Below are 16,319 nucleotides of genomic sequence, written 5' to 3'. Positions count from 1 at the left end.
CCCCACACCAGATCCTTAAGTGGGCCTCACTCAGGCTTATGTTTGGGGAGAAATTGCCAGTGACACCAAAAGAGGGATCCTTACTCACTTGGTCACCATGGGACACTCCTGCCTGGGCATCGCAAAAGGTGGACTTCCCTCCAGGACAAGCCGAGGGAAGGAATTGCTTTTGGGGCCTTACGTTAGGGCCCGAACTCTCAGGGCTGGGTTGATGGTGGGCCTTCTTCTGCTTCCTTGGAGGGGCCCTAAGCTGAACAGCTCCCTAGTCTGGGCCAAGTGGAGGCATTGCTAGGGACGTCAGGAAAGGGCCCTACACGCCATTAATGCAGATGGGACTGGCCTGACTGGGCATCCACACAGGAGCCCTACAGGTGATCAGGTGATCAGCCGTAGTCTGGGTCCAAGGGAGGAAGTGCTAGGGGCACTACGAAGGGGTTCAGACTCACAGTTGTACTGGGGCATGCCCTCCTTTGTACCCACGCAGGCTCACTAAGGTGGGCATTCCCATGCTGGACAAACTAGAGGAACTTCTAGGAGCCTCATATGTGGGCTGCAATTCCCACAGCTGATCTTACAGCACTCACCAACGTGCCCCAAATTTGACCACTCCCCAGGTCTAACCCTAACCCCGTACTTGGGCCCCAAGGTAGACCCATTCCCTAGGTTGGGCCTGGTGGATGTGTGATTAGAGAGCCCACATGAAGGCCCTAAAATCCCTCTTCCACACTGTTGCAAGCAGGGCTGGGTCCTGCTGGATTTGCCAACACACAGGGGCCAGCCTAAACTCTTGTTTTTAACCTGAGGACAGGCCAGCCTGTTGTTCCACACACTGACCCTAAGGCTGGCAGCTCTTGTGACCGGACTGAGGGCTGGCAGTACTGGTGGCAAGCAGGCCTGGGGCCCACGCTTGGGCCCTTGTAATGGCCACTTCAGAGAGTACACAGTGGGCAGGCAGGGCTGTGGACATGTGGGCTGGGCCCCTACACATGGCCCCTAAGGCGAGCTGCTCCTGCTGCTGGGTTGGCATAGGCTGCTCTGGGGTTTCATATCAGCACATGCATGACCTCTAGGGCAGGCTACTCCCAGGCAGGGTGGAAGCAAGCCTGGGACGCCATGCATGGATCCTAAGGCAGGACACTCCTATAGATTGTGCTGGCAGATCAGATGTTTCACTTCAGGGTCCCAAAGCAGGATATTTCCAGAGGTGTGGTGTGCCACCGGCAAGGGGCCAGGCTAGAATCCCTACAATGGATTCTAAAACAGGCAACAACCAAGGCCTGCCACTGACTTATTGCAGAGTGTACTCATGATGGCATCTTACAGTGCTTATGAGGAATGAAGTTTTCAGCAGGAGTCAGTGCTTTTCACCACCCAGCCCTGGGCTCACTTTCAGTAGGGGGACCAAGTCAGTAAGAACTATTTAAATCTGAGGCTTAAAATTTTTTTTTTAGCTTAAAAAGCAGGTTTCTGGATTCCTGTGAGTGGCTTTTCACTAAGTACAATCATATTTGGGTGGGCAGGATACATTAACTTCGTTGCTAAACTTGCATTTGGAAAGAAAAAATGTGTGGGGAAAAGGTAAGAGCCGATTATTGGTCTAGGAGATTGGTTCTGCTATTACTATCACCAAGTCTGGTACATCATTGCAGTCAAATTAGCCTGAACTTTTGCATTTAGTTTAGAAATTTTAAAAAAGAAGCCTAACATTAGGAGATTTCCTAAAATTATGCTAATGATAGAGGATTTTTGGCACCCAGAAGGCAAATAATTCATGCAAACTCCCATGGATGTGCAGGGGGACCTCACTGAGAATCTAGAGCATGTCTTGAATAGCTTCGGTGAGGGACATCTCAGCTCTATTAATGAGGTCAGGGTCACAGATCCACATTCACAAACAAAAGATATTAGTGAAAGAAGTCACTGGGTGCAGATGTACAGCAGTTATCTGACAACTATACAACATACAAGTAGAGAACTTTCCTCTCACAGGGCTGGGTGGTGAGAGCTTGGGGCAAAACACATCCAATTATACAGATAGCTACTGTGAGATATTTCTGCTAACTGGGATAATAACCAGGAATCTATACAAATAGTATCAAATGTAGCACTGTTAGCATCATGAGGGAAATCCAAAGAAATGTGTTTCATTATATATTCATGGATATATTATATTCATAAGTGTGTATAATATGATGTATTAATGAAATACATATTTGATTGTTGCCAGCAGCTAACAATGGCATTAAAAAGGTTATATTAAGAGGAATGGCCACACATTTTAAAATACCATTTATGGTTTCCATGATTCTAGCTAACACCATGGGGAATATAATTATATCTTCACATTAGCTGGAAATGTGGAAGAGATTAAAGGCTGGTGCATCTGGTTTTTTTAATTTTAAAAACATTTTATTTTTATTGGAAAGTCAGATTACAGAGAAGAGGAAAGACAGAGAAGGAGATCTTCTGTCTGCTGATTTACTCCTCAAGTGATTGCAATGGAAGGAACTGAGCCAATCCAAACCCAGGAGCCAGGAGATTCTTTCAGGTCTCCTAAGCCGGTGGCTTTGGGCTGTCCTCAGCTGCTTTCCCAGGCCACAGGCAGGGAGCTGCACTCGCTTGGGGGACCAAGAAGAACCTCCTGGTTCATTTTGGCTGTTAGGGGTGTGATTGAGTGAATATAAACTTCTATCTCCCCCATTCTATATTTCAGTCTGCCTTTGCAATACAAATAAATAAACCTTTTTTTTTTAAACAATAGGTGGAGCAGGTCAGATGTCCATCGAGACACCCAGGGGAGGTGGTGCTGGTGGCAGCGAGGGAGAGCCCTCCTCTCCAGAAGCACAACCTCTGCCCCCTGGAGCCCTCCAAGGTCCTCCATGCTGAAGAAGCACCTGCATCTCTCCCCTCCTGCGCTGCAGGGCCCAGTGCTGTGAGGGGCCCCAGGCCCTGTTCGGCAGTGCAGAATTTCCCCAGGGCGAGGAGCGGGGTGCCCTGGGGTCGGAGAAGAGGAAGAAAAGGGTCCCCATTGGTGGAGGAATCCTGTGTGGTGCTGAGGGTGCTGAGGTGGATGAATTGGTCGCATGGTCACTTCCTGCAAGGTGCTGTGGCCCCGCCCCCTCAGTCAGTGAAGAAGCAGCAGAGGAAGAGGACGCACTGCTGGGCTCTGCTTGGAGAGCTCTAGGGCTGCCCGAAGATGCACTGTGGGCCCCGCAAGAGGACATGACAGGGCTCGTGGACTCCAGCTGACCCTACTCCCACCTGCTGTCCACCTGCACCCCACGTGGGGAGGGCCTCGCGGTGACCACCATGGTGAACCCACGTGAGCCCCGCTGTGTGCCAGGTGGAGTTGGTGCTGCACCCAGAGTGCCTGGACTTTGAACCTGGCTGGAGGAGTTCACAGACCCACTGGGCTTCACCAGCACCATGCGACCTCTGAGGAGAAAACGGACATCTACAAGGTAAGACCCCCAGAGTACAGGGGTCTGGGAAGGGGAGGTGGCAACTTGGCCCTAGTGTGTGTCTGGAGCACAGGTGGCAGCTTGTCCTTGGGTGCAGGTCCTCACGTGGTGCAGGGTTCTAAGGCTTTGGGCCATCCTACTGCTTTCCCAGGCCACAAGCAGGGAGCTGGATGGAAAGTGCAGCAGCTGGGACACAAACCAGTGCAGTATGGGGATACTAGCACTTGCAAGGGGAGGATTAGTCAGTTGAGTCATCACCACCTCGTTTGTTTGTCTCATCTTTTTACTTCTACAAAAACATTTTGGTGCATCATGTCAGAAATTATCTGGTACTGATTGGACCGCTGATTGCTGGTTGTTAGCACCTTAACCAAGAAATCAGATACTATCTACCACAGCTCTTCCATTGCAAGTTTACCATTTTTCACTTGTAAGAAATTATTCTTGGAGTTATTGTGTAAGAATTCATTTTTCATTTGAATTCACGTATTTGTAAGTATATAATTTGCCTAAATACATAGGAAATGACAAGTGATGTTTTATTTTCTAAAGACTTAGAATGAAGAGAAAGAGAGAAGTCTTTGGTTTGATGGTTTACTCCCCAAATGGCCTTGACAGTTGGACCCCAGGCCAGGACCTCTAGCTGGGTCTTCCCCTTGGGTGCTTTCCTGGGCAATGAGGTGCCTTGGTAATGACAAGGGAGCTAGAGTACAAGCGAGGCAAGTGGGATTTGAACTGGAGCCTGTAAGATGCCAGTCCTGCAGATGACAGCTTAACCCAGTGCACCACAACGCTGGTCCCTAGGTAGTTGTTTTCAAATGCTGTGATTCCTTTTATTAGTTTGCATTCATTTTTCATTCAGAGATTTTAAGTGTTTGATGAAAAGGTGTTTTTCTATCGTCTAAGTGTATTAATTTATGAAAGATTTTTGGAAAACTCATTTAAAACATATGAATCTGGTATAACTATATTCAGAAAGTCTAGTTTTAAAGTTTAGTTGTTTATTTACTTGTTTATTTGAAAATGAGGTGGGTAGGGAGAGAAATCTTCCGCCTCCTGGTTTGCTCTCCGTACGGCCACAGCATCCAGAGGTGGGCTGGTCTCAGGTCAGGAGCCTCTTCCGGGTTTCCCACATGGGTGGGGGACTGAAACACCTGAGGCATCCTCTGCTGTTTTTCTCAAGCCACTTATGGGGAATTGGATGGGAAGTAGAGCAGTTGGGACATCAGCTGGCACCACATGGGATACAGGCCTAATAGGCAGGCTTTACTTGCTAAGCCACAAAGCCAACCTAGTATCCTTTTAATTCACTAATTATTAATTAGTGTCTGTCACATTAGCTTAGTTTTCTTTTTTGCTGAAACATTTGAAAGTAAGTTGGTGACATACGCTTTATCCCTTAGTACTTTGACATGCACCAAACATAAATGACCACTGCAATATGACCATGGTAGTATGCTCACATTTAGCAAAGTTAACACTTTTGCTGCTGCTTCTCCTTTTTTAAAATGACAGATCAGATTTACAGAGAGACAAAAAGATCTTCCATCCACTAATTCACTTCCCAAATGGCCACAACTGCCGTAGCAGAGCCCATCAGGAGCCCCGTCTCCCAGGTGGGTGCAGGATCCCAAGCCTTTGGACCACCCTCTGCTGCTTTCCAAGATCGCAAGCAGGGAGCTGGATGGGAGGTGAAGCAGCCAGGACACAGTCACAGCACATACGGTATTGTAGTGCTTATCAGGGAAGGATTAACCAATTGAGCCACTGTGCCAGGACCAGTTGTTCTTTTACAAACCAAGCCCTTCTCTTTTTCTTCTTTTTTAAATTTCTCTACTCTGGACTTTTCTCAAGAATGGAGAAATGTTCAGCAGCATATTATAAAGTTCATCTATGTTGTATAAATATAGGAAGTTATTCCTTCTTATAACCAATAATATTGTTGAAGATTATATTTTATTAGTTGATAAAATCATTAGGTGTTTTCACAGTTTGACTCTTATGAATAATGCTCCAATTTGTGTAGTTTTTTAAAAAAATGTTTCGATCTGAAAATCAGAGAGAAAAAGTAAGATTTTTCTATCTGCTGGGTCACCTGAATGGCTGGAGCTGAGCTGATCTGAAGCTAGTCGCTAGAAGCTTCTTCGAGGTCTCCCATGTGGGTGCAGGAGCCCAGGCTTTGGGCCATCTTTTGCTTCTTTCCCAGGCCACTGCAGGGTTGCTGGCTTAGTAAATGTGGACCAGCCAAGACTGGAACTGGCAACCCAACGAGATGCCAGCACTGCAGGTGGAAGCTTAGCCTAGCATGCTGTGGCCCCAGCCCTGTGTTTTTGTGAACCTGTTATCAGAGTGGAATTACTGGAGCTTATAGTCATTGTATCTGATTATTTAAGGAAATGCCCATTTCTAAAAGTGACCACAGCATTTTTCCATTCGTTCCTTCCAGCAGTAAATGAGGGTTCCAGGTTATCTCCTTTCCTGCCGACACTTGCTGTCCATCTTTCTGATTGCAGCTGTCCTAAGGAGTTAGTGGTATCTGAATGTGATCTTGGTTTACACTTCCCTGATGACTGTTAATACTGAGCATCTTTCCTTGTGCTTATTGGCCATTTGTATATTTTTCTTAGAAAACTGTCTGGTGCAGTAGCCTCGTAGCTGAAGTACTCACCTTGCATGCACCAGGATCCCGTGTGGTCATTGGTTCTTATCCTGGCTGCTCCACTTCCCGTCCAGCTCTAGCAGTAGAGGACTGTCTAAAGCCTTGGGCCCCTGGACCCTTGTGGAGACCGGGAAGAAGCCCCTGGCTTGGCTAGGTTCTGGCCACTGCAGCTCTTTGGGGAGTGAACCAACAGGTGGAAGATCTCTTTCTCTCTCTGTCTCTTCTCTCTGTAAATCTGACTTTCCAATAAAAATAAGTAAATCTTAAAAAAAAAAAAAGAGTACTATTCCAGGGTTATTAAGGTATGCTGCTATACTTGCTTCTAACAATTTTATAATACCTAGTGTATGTTTTGGCCTTTGTTCATTTTGCATTACTTTTTGCTTTTAGTTTGACGTAAAGAGCCAATACTATTTTTACCACAGATGGTGATATAATTGTCACAGAAACAATGTTGGAGAATTTTTGTTCCCCTGAACAATCTAGTAACACCTTGTTAGAAATCATTTTTAAAAAAGGATTTATTTTAATGAATTCCAAGAAAGATGGGGAGAGACTGAGAGAGGTCTTCCATTCTCTGATTCACTCCTCAAATGGCCACAGCCGCCGTGTCTGGGCCTGGCTGAAGCCAGGAGCCAGGTTTCCCATGTGGGTGCAGTGCTTCAAGAACATGGGCCATCTTCTGTTGTTTTCCCAGGCACGTTAGCTGGGAGTTGGATGGGAAGTTGAGCAGTGGAGACTCAAACTCAAACTGGCACTATATGGGAATGCTCGCATGCCTAACCCATTGTGCCACAATGCCAACCCGATCAAAAATCATTTGACTTTAAATGTGTGGCATCATGTCTAGATTCTGAATCCTGCTCTGCTCATGTTCTTGTCTCTCCTTGTGCCAGTACTTGCACAGTCTGAGTCACATTGCTGTGTAGTGAGTGGGAGGGGCTGTTCTGGATGTTGTGGTCTAGGTTTCTGCCAAATATTTATTTTCTAAGTTCTTGCCCCTTACTTTAAAGCATTTTAAGCACAAGTACCAACACGGCTTGGACAAGTGGTAATGTTTATTCAGATGGTGAGGAACACAGACAAATGAGTGTCATGTTCAGGGTGAGTGAGCCAGAACGTGAAAGGTCAGGGAGAGATTGCTTCTCGGGTTTGTCCGTCTGAAGTGAGAGAGCAGTGGGAATATGAGAGGCTGAGAGTGTTAGAGGTGAACAGAGCCGAAGTGGCAGTGAAGAAGCGCATCGCCAAGAGAGTGAGCCCTTCCCAGTGTGGCTTGGATAGGGCTGAGAGGGGAGTGGGGACAACACGAAGCTGCCCTCCAGGTCCTACTTAATGATGGCACAGATTGTTGAATGCTCAAGGGGGCAAATGGTATTATGCAGATGGGAGATGTGCACCTTCAACTGACCCTAAACAGGCTGTCTGCCTAGACCATATCATGGGTAGCTTTAAGATCAGAGTGTTGATCTCTACAAATGGGGACTTTTATAGAAATTGTTTTTGAATTTGTAGATTGGCTTAGGGCATAGTGCCATCTTAAGTCGGCCTATCTGTGGGATAATTTTTTTAATTTATTTACAGCTTTTTATTTCTTTTTCCCCTAAGATTTACTTTATTTATTTGAAAGGCAGAGCCAGAGAGGTCTTCCATCTGCTGGTTCATGCCCCAAGTGGCTGCAGTGACAGGGCTGTAGGCAGGAGCCAGGAACTTCCAGTCTTCCACTCGGATGCTGGGACCCAAGGACGTGGGCACATCCTTCTGCTTTCCCAGGTGCATTGGCAGGAAGTTGAATCAAAAAGCTGGAATTCAAACCAGTATCTATGGGCTGCAGTTTTACCTGCTACATCACAAAACCAGTCCCTGAAACATTTATTTCTCTGAATACTGCTTGTATTTTTCCAAGTATGAGTATTCTGCTTTGTGAAAATTTGTGCTCCAAGTATCCTTTTTATTGTGAGTGTTTTATTTTATGGAACTACAATTGGAAGGAAGAAGCTGGCATTGTGACCTAGCAGGTACAGATGTGCGCCATGATGCTGGCAATCCACATGGTGCCCATTCACCTCCCATAAGTCCACGTCTGATCCAGCTCCTTGCTACTGGTGAGATAGCCTGAGGACGTGGGCCCCTTCTGCCCTGTGGGAGACCTAGATGAAGTAATGGGGAGTGAACCAACTCTGCTTCTCCCTCTCTGTGTAAGTCTTTGAACTCAGCACATCTCCCGTTAATGTCTACAGTGGCAGAAACAGTTAATCCTATCAGAGGGGTTGGAGTCCGAGAAGGTCTCTGGGTTCAGCGGAGCTAAGAGTGCTGGGTGCCAACTGACAGGTGGATAGACTTGGGAAAGGGAGTTGTTGCTGAGGGGGTTTATCAGGAGGAGCTAGCAGCTTGAGTGGCAACTTGCCAGAGGTAAGAGGGAATGTCAGCTAGTTCTGGAGTTTACTTGGAAAATGGATGGAAGAAGATGGATAAATACATTAGGCTGTTTTTATTTTCTAGGATTTATTTTATTTTTTTGTAAAGTCAGATATACAGAGAGGAAGAGAGACAGGAAAGTCTTCCATCCATTGATTCACTCCCCAAGCTGCTGCAACAGCTGGAGCTACATTCATCCGAAGCAGTATATCATTTTGTTAAAAGAATATCTTGGGCCCAGTGTGTTAGCCTAGTGACTAAAATCCTCACCTTGCATACACCAGGATCCCTTATGGGCACCGGTTCCGATCCGGGCAGCTTTGCTTCCCATCCAGCTCCCTGCTTGTGGCCTGGGAAAGTTGTGGAGGACAGTCTAAAGCCTTGGGACAATGCACATGCGTGGGGGACCCAGAAGAAGCTCCTGACTTTGGATTGGCGCAGCTCTGGCTGTTGCAGCCGCTTGCAGAGTTAATTAACAGACAGAAGATCTTCTCTGCCTCTCCTCCTTTCTGTATCTGACTTTCCAATGAAAATAAACATTTAAAAAAAGTGATATCTTGTGCAGAAACTTAGAATATAAAATGGAAAATGAAGCACTCAAAATTGCTGTGGGTAATTAAATTGTTCATGCTTAATTGAGGGGGAAGGCTGTGATCCAGTGTTAGAGCAGGCCTGGTGTACTATCTGTATGCAATAATTATTGATTGAACAGAGAAATAATCTCTGCAGAATAGAAAGTTCATTTTGCTTTTGGTGTAGAATGAGCAGATGGGAATCACAAAGAAATGTAAGGTCAGGTGAGAGATAACAAGACATGAAGAACATTGGTCTGGCCATGGTACCCTAGTGGCTCAAGTCCTTGCTTTGCACACATCTGGATCCCATATGGGCACCAATTTGCATCCTGGCTGCTCCACCTCCCTTCCAGCTCCCTGCTTGTGGCCTGGAAAAGCAGAGCAGGATGGCTCAAGGCCTTGGGACCCTGCACCTGAACGGGAGACCCAGAAGAGGCTCTTGGCTGCTGGGTTCAGATCGGCTCAGCTCCCGACATTGAGGTCATTCTGGGAGTGAACCAGTGGATGGAAGATCTTTCTCTCTGTCTCTCCTTCTCTCTGTAAGTCTGGCTTTGAAATAAAAATAAATACATCTTGGAAAAAAAAAACATGAAGTACAGAAAGTGTATGAGATCAAATGGGAGCCTGGCTATGGATCTAGGGGACAGTTTACTGGACATACGTGACAGTGGCTTGTGAGAGTAGTGGTTTAATGCAGTGGTATCATTCACAGGTCAGTGTCATTCACTGGGGTTTTGTGAGGGCATCTTTGTTCAGAGGTTGAAAGGTGTTGCCATTCATTGCACCACGGCCCGCATGCTAGATGGTTAGTACTCAGGACAGTCCCAACAGTGAAGAATTGTGTTCATCCTAAGAACTTTTCAGGTTGGTCAAGGAGATTCCTATTTTAATTTAAATTCAATTCAGTTTTATGCATATTTACATATAAACATATAAAATAATTTTTGCAGTGTTTTGACAAAGTGAAATTTTTAGAAATACAGCTGTCATTTTAATCTAGGAAGCACACATTTAACATTGTTAAAATCATTTGGTATATAAGTAAGAGTTGGGCTTTTTAAAAAATTTTAAGTTTCATAGTACAATTCTGTAGGGTCTGGGATTTCCCTTCCCCCTCCTCAAATTCCTACCCGCTGACTGATTTTCCTCATTTTATTACAATAGGATAGCCCTTCATTAGCAGTCGTAAGTCCCTTAGTCTGTTAGTGAAGTGTGTCCCAACATCGCCGGTACATACAATGTCAGACAATTCAGCATACCATTGTCCAGATATGGCCAAAAGTTTGATTGGGAGTCCATCTTTGATTTGGACGTAGAGATGCCACACTTTGCCCCACCTATGTAATGTTATCTGCTCACTTGTCAAATAACTCTTTTCCAGCCCAGGGATGCCTCTCTGCACGTGGAACCTGAAGTGGCACTATGTCACGTACCACTCTCCTTCATGCCCCCTTAGAGCCCAGGCTGAAGAAAAACGCACAGTCTTGCAAGAGATGCAGCACAGACATGTAGGAAAAACATAGGATTTTCAAGCCAGAGTTGCCGGAGTCAGAAGGATGGAATGTGAACAGACGAAGCTCTGACACAGTTACGCTTCCAAGTAACAGCATTTTTGATGACTCTGTGAAGAACAATCATATTATCTCAAGTCCTAGTTTTGCTGTATGAAGACTGCAGCCCAATCCAGAAGAAGCAGGAAGCAACTCTGGAACACTTAAGTGCTGCACTGCAGGGAGGGGAGCAAGACCAAGCCTTGGAAGATGGAGCCATGGGCAGCCAGCATCTGTGGGTGCTGGGGGAACTGGCTGAGCCCTCCTGGACCTGGAGTGGCAGGCAAGATGGTTTGGGTATGAGGAGGCTGGCAAACTGGCTCTGGATAGGATGGTGATAAGGCTGTGGGCACAGGAGGCACAGGCAGAGCCAGCCTGGCTATGGAAGGCTTATGAGCTGGAGGTACCAGCCCAGTCAACGTGGTCCTGAAGCAGCCAGCTGCCAGGTAGTAGCTGTCGGCACTGGCTGAGCCTGCCTGGCACTAATGGTTGGCAGGCCAGCTGGGGACTCAGGAGGTACTACCAGAGCCAGCCAGCCCAGCCGTGGAACAATGTGTGTGGTGGCAGGGCAAGCTGGCTACATGAGCTGGGGACCCTGGGTGTAAGAGCCTGGTCCTGGGGACAAGGGTTATTGCACTGTGGGCAAGGGGGTCACCGACTGAACTGGCCTGTCCCCGGAGTGGGAAAGGTGCTGTGGAATGGATGTGCAAGGTGTGCAGTGGACACAGGACAAGTGGTCCTGGTGCTGGAGGGGCAGGCCAGTGAGTGGCCTTCTGGGGATGCTGGGTCACTGGGCTAGCCCACCCGATCCTGGAGCAGCTGGCAGGGTGGCAGGGTGGACAGGGTAGGAGTGCGGTGGGGAGGGGGCCTGAGGGAGTTGGGCTGGCCATGAACTGAACAATGATAGTGCTGTGGGTGCAGGTGTATCAGTGGAGCCAGCTTGGCAATGAAGCAGTGGGTGGGCTTGGGACACAGGGTAATCTGACGTACTGGCCCTGGCTCTGGAGCAGCCAGCAGATGGCTTGGGTGCTGGGCTCTCTGCACCCCTGGCCCTGGGGCTAGGTGAACTTCCTGCAAGTCACTGGAGCAGTGGGTGGGAGAGTGGCATGGGTGAGCTAGAGTCATGGTGGGCAACAGCTGAGCCTGCCTGGCCCTGTAGCAACTTAGAGGCAAGCTGGGAAAGAGGGGGGTGTTCTGTGGGCCAGCCTGGCCCTGGGGTGGATGGAGGGCGGCAGATGCACCGGCCAGTGTGGAATGGTCCTCAAGCAGCTGGGAGTGGTGGTGGGACAGGTGGACATTAGGAACTTGGCAAGTATTGGCAGAGCCCACCTGGTCTTGGAGCAGCTCATGGCACAACTGGGTGGGTAGGCTAAAGGCACAGGGGTTTCCAGTCGAGTTGTCCTGTGCCTGGCTGCCTAGAATATTAGAAGCATGGCAGTCCCTGGGGGAGTGAGCCTGGTCCTGAAGTGCCAGGAGGAATGACAGAGCATGCCAGCCTGGGGCCCAGAGTCTGACAAAATGGGCCAGGTGCTAGAGCAGCAGGTGGCAGTGCTGCCTGCTGAGGGAGCATGGTCACTGGGCGATCCCATCCTGCCCTGGAGCAGCAGATGAGCTGTGGTGCTGGCAGGCTTGGGTTCACGCCTAGTGAAGGGCAGCAGGATCTGGTTGTGCAGCAGCAAATGGGACAGTACGCAAACCTGCTTTGTGTGGGCAGGCTTCAGTGGAGCTGGCCTTGAGGTGTTGCAATGAACAGGTGGGCTGGGGATGTGATGGATGCTGCCCTAGCCGGCGTGGCTCTGCAGCAACAAGTGGGGTGGCAGGGTGGACATAGTGGCAGGGGGGCATGCTGGATGTGGCTGGGTGCTAGCCAGCTGGTATGGCCCTGGAGTGGATGGCAGGTATCTGTAGGCAAGGGGTGTGGTGGGGAGGGTTGCTGATGGAAAAGCATGCCTTCCCCAAGAGCAGCAGGGGCCAGCAGCTTGAGGTATGTGAGGTATCAGCCAAGTTCGGCTGACTGTAGAGGGGCTGGTAGGCGGGCTGGAAATGTGGGAGGTCACACATGAACCATTTTTTTAAATTCCTGAAACAGGTAAGCATGGCAGTGAGGTGGGCATGCTCTGGCGGGGGATTCAGATCCTAGGGGCTGGTGCAACAGATTGCTGTCATATGGGCCCAGCTCTAGATCAGTGGGCAGCCAAGCAGCCTACTGAGGGAGCAGGTGGGTGGCTGAGTCTATGTGTACCTGGAACAGTTGGTGGGGCAGTGGTGCGGGTGGGCTAGAGTCCAGGTGGCAGGCTGGGACCTGGAGGGGTGTCAGCCAGCTGGCCTGGCTCCAGAGTGGACAGTGGGCAGGCTTGGGGTACCGGAGGGTGGGTAGAACCTTCTGAGCCTGCCTTGTCCTGGAGCACCCTGCAGGGCAGCCAGGCAGGCAGGATCTAGGAACATAAAACACATCAGCTGTGCCTGCCTGGGATTGGAGCAGCTTGTGGATTAGAAGCGCAGGGATCTGGTCCTAAAGTAGTTGGTGTGGAGCAGTTTAGTGTCCTAGAGGCACAGAGGGCCCAGTGTTCGTGAGCCTGGCCCTGGAGTGCCAAGCTGAGTGACAGGGTGTGCCAACTGGGGCCACAGGGTCGCTGGCAGAATGAGCTGGCTCTAAATAGCAGGCAGCTGAGTGGTCTGCTGAGGGAGTAGGATTGCTGGCTGAGCCCCACTGGCTCTGGAGCACTGCATGGGATGGCAAGGCTGCCAGTTCAGGGGAGGGCCTGGTGATGGCAAATAGAACCTGTCACTGGAGTGACCAGTGCGATGGCTGGTGGGCCTGCTTTGTGCGTGGAAGTTGTTGGCAGAGCTGGCCTGGGCCTGGAGCAGTGTGTGGGACTGGGGTGTCTGTTTTAATGATGCATGGGGTGCTGGCTGAGCCCAACTGGCCATGTTGTGGTAAACAGCACCGAAGCTGGTATGGCCGTGCAGCAGCGAGTGGGCTGATGGGGTGGGCATGTTGGATGTGCAGGCACACTTGCCAAGCAGGCATGGCTTTGGAGCAGGTGGTAGATGGTGGGCATCTATGGGCATGGACACTGTTGGAGCCTGGCTTGGCATGGAGTGGCTGGTAGACAGGCTGAGGGTATGAAGGCCACACCTGAGTCATTCTGGCACTGGGACAGCAGGCAGGGCATCTGGGTGGGCATGCTCTGGGCCGGGGAATTCAGTTCATGTGGGCTAGTGCCACAGGTTGCCTTCAAATGCACCTGGCTCATCAACAGGAAGGGTGTGCTGGATCTGATTGGTGCTGGCTGAGCTGGCATGGTCCTGGAGCAGGCAGAGTCATGGGTGGCTGTGGGCCCTGGAGGAGCACACATTTTCCTGAAGCAACAGGGATGGGTCAGGTGGCCTGAAGCACATGTGACACCAAGCTCAACCCTAGTGGCACTGGAGAGAGGGGATAGGCTAGCTGAGATAGTGGGAGGCCCTTCCAGAACTGTTTTGGCCCTTTAACATCAGATGCGGGAGTGAGGGGGAGAGTCAGGAATGCTGTGGAGCAGAGGATTCAGGTCCTGTAGGCTGGTGCCTCAGAGTTGCCATAATAGCATGCCTTACCTTATAGCAGCTGGTGCTGTACAACCTACTAAGGGAGTGGGGCAGAGGCTGAGTCTACCTGTTTCTGGAGTAACTAATAGGGCAGCATCGTGGGGCATGAGCTGAGCCTACCTGGTCCAGGAACAGCAGTCAGAGTGTTGTGTGCTGACTAGACGTGTGTGGGGCCAGCTAAACCCTCCTGGTCCTGGAGCAGCTTGCAGTTAGGCTTGGAAAGCAAGGGGTGTCAGTGACTTAGCCTGACCCTGGAGTGGACTCTGGGACGTGGGGTGCGGGCTGAACCTGAATGGCCCTACAGAAGCAGGCTGGGTGGGAGAATTGGGGTGTTGTGGGGCTTGGGATTGTGGAAGGCACTGGCTGAGGCCACCTGGACCTTGAGCTGCTGGTGAGGCAGCTGGATGGGTGAGCTAGAGGACATAGGGGGTCACTTGCTGAGGGAGCTGTGCCTGCTGCAGTGGCCATGCCAGCAGTGCTAGAGGCACTGAGGGCCCAGGGCCCCATTAGCCTGGCCCTGAGATGCTGGGGTATTGGAGGTTCATGCTGGTTGGGGCCTCAGGGTTGTCAGTAGAATGGGCCCAGCGCTAGAGTGACACACACAGCAAGTGGCTTGCTGAGGAAACTGGGTTGATTGCCAAAGTCAGCTATCCCTTGAGCAGCGGCAGGGTGGTGGAACTGGCAGGCTAGAGGCATGTCTGGTGCTTGCCATTGGCAAAATCAAGGTTGACCCTGGAGTGAGTGGCAGGCAGGGCACCAGGGTATACTGTCTGGGGCCCCAGAGACCCAGGAGAATGGGACTGTTTGCAGAGAGTCTGGTTTGCAATCAGCCATGTGAGGGAGAGGTCACTTGCTGAGCCACCTGGCCCTGGAGCAGTGTAAAGGGCAATGGAATGGGTGCACCCGAGTCCCTGGTACCGGGCAGCTGAGCTTTACTGGCCCTAGATCAGCTGGCATGTGGCCTGTGTGTAGGAGGTGTCACCGGAGCCTGTGTGGCTCTGAAGGGACAGTCGGGCAGCAGGGTGTGGGCTGCCATGCTGTGGTGTGGAGTGTCTGCCTGAGCATACCTGGCCATGGAACAGCCTGTGAGCATCCAGGTAGATGGGCTGGAGAGTCTGGGCTCATTGGCCGAGCTGACCTGTGCCTCTTGAGTGGCCACAGTGGGAGTGCTAGAGATGTGGTTGGCCCACGGCAAGTGAACCTGGCCCTGGAGTGCCATGCAGAGTGGTCAGGCATGCCAGCTGGGAGTGTAGGGTCATCAGGAGAAGTGGCCTGGCCCTAGAGAGGCATGCAGCCGAGCAGTCAGCTGAGGGGGTGTGGTGGCTGGCCAACACCAACTGCCCTGGGGCAGCAGCAGAGTGGCATCCTGCAAGCTAGAGGTGTTCCTGCCAAAGCTCACCAAGACTGAACCTGGAGCACCAAGCCAGATGGCAGGCAGGTGTGCTTCATGTCTGGGGCCTCTTGGCATGCTGGCCTGGCAGGTAGGCATCAGAAGAAGCCTGCGGATGAGGTGAGCTGCCTGAGAGTAAGTATCAGGGCTACGATTAGTGGATATGAGATCACTGATAATAGTAATTAGTAATGATAGAAATATAGATGATACTATTCATTAAGTATATGTAAGTGTTAGTAGAAGTAATAGATCTAATATATTAGTAGATCTACTCCTATGGATGGAAGTCAGGGATTGGGAAGGCAGTGAATGGATTCACCCTCCTGTGAGTTATGGGGCAAACAGTGCACCCTCCAGGCATGGGGCTGGTACCTAGAGCTGGCTGCAGGTAGTTAAGAGCCAGGGAGTGGATTGTGTGTCAAAACCTGGTGGGTAGACCTGGGAGGAAAAATGTGTTGTTGGCTGAGGGAAAAACAGGAGGTCTGGATTTAGAGTTTGGGGGAGAAAGAGTGGGTTTGGCATGCAGTGCTCAGTTGAAGGTTTTGGAGGGAACCCTTGGGGGATTGGGTGCCATGGAAGAGCCAGGGACACAGGAGATGCTTGGGGATTGGAAGCTGAGAGCAGGTAATGTGTGTGTCTCCTGAGGGGAGAGAGAAAAGGTTATAACAGGTGAAGGGT

This window comes from Ochotona curzoniae, unplaced genomic scaffold (assembly GCF_017591425.1).
Source record: "Ochotona curzoniae isolate NIBS_2020 unplaced genomic scaffold, NIBS_Ocur_1.0 contig_409, whole genome shotgun sequence".
Lineage (NCBI taxonomy): Eukaryota > Metazoa > Chordata > Mammalia > Lagomorpha > Ochotonidae > Ochotona > Ochotona curzoniae.
The sequence above is the reverse complement of the archived record's forward strand: the minus strand, read 5'-3'. Positions refer to the sequence as shown.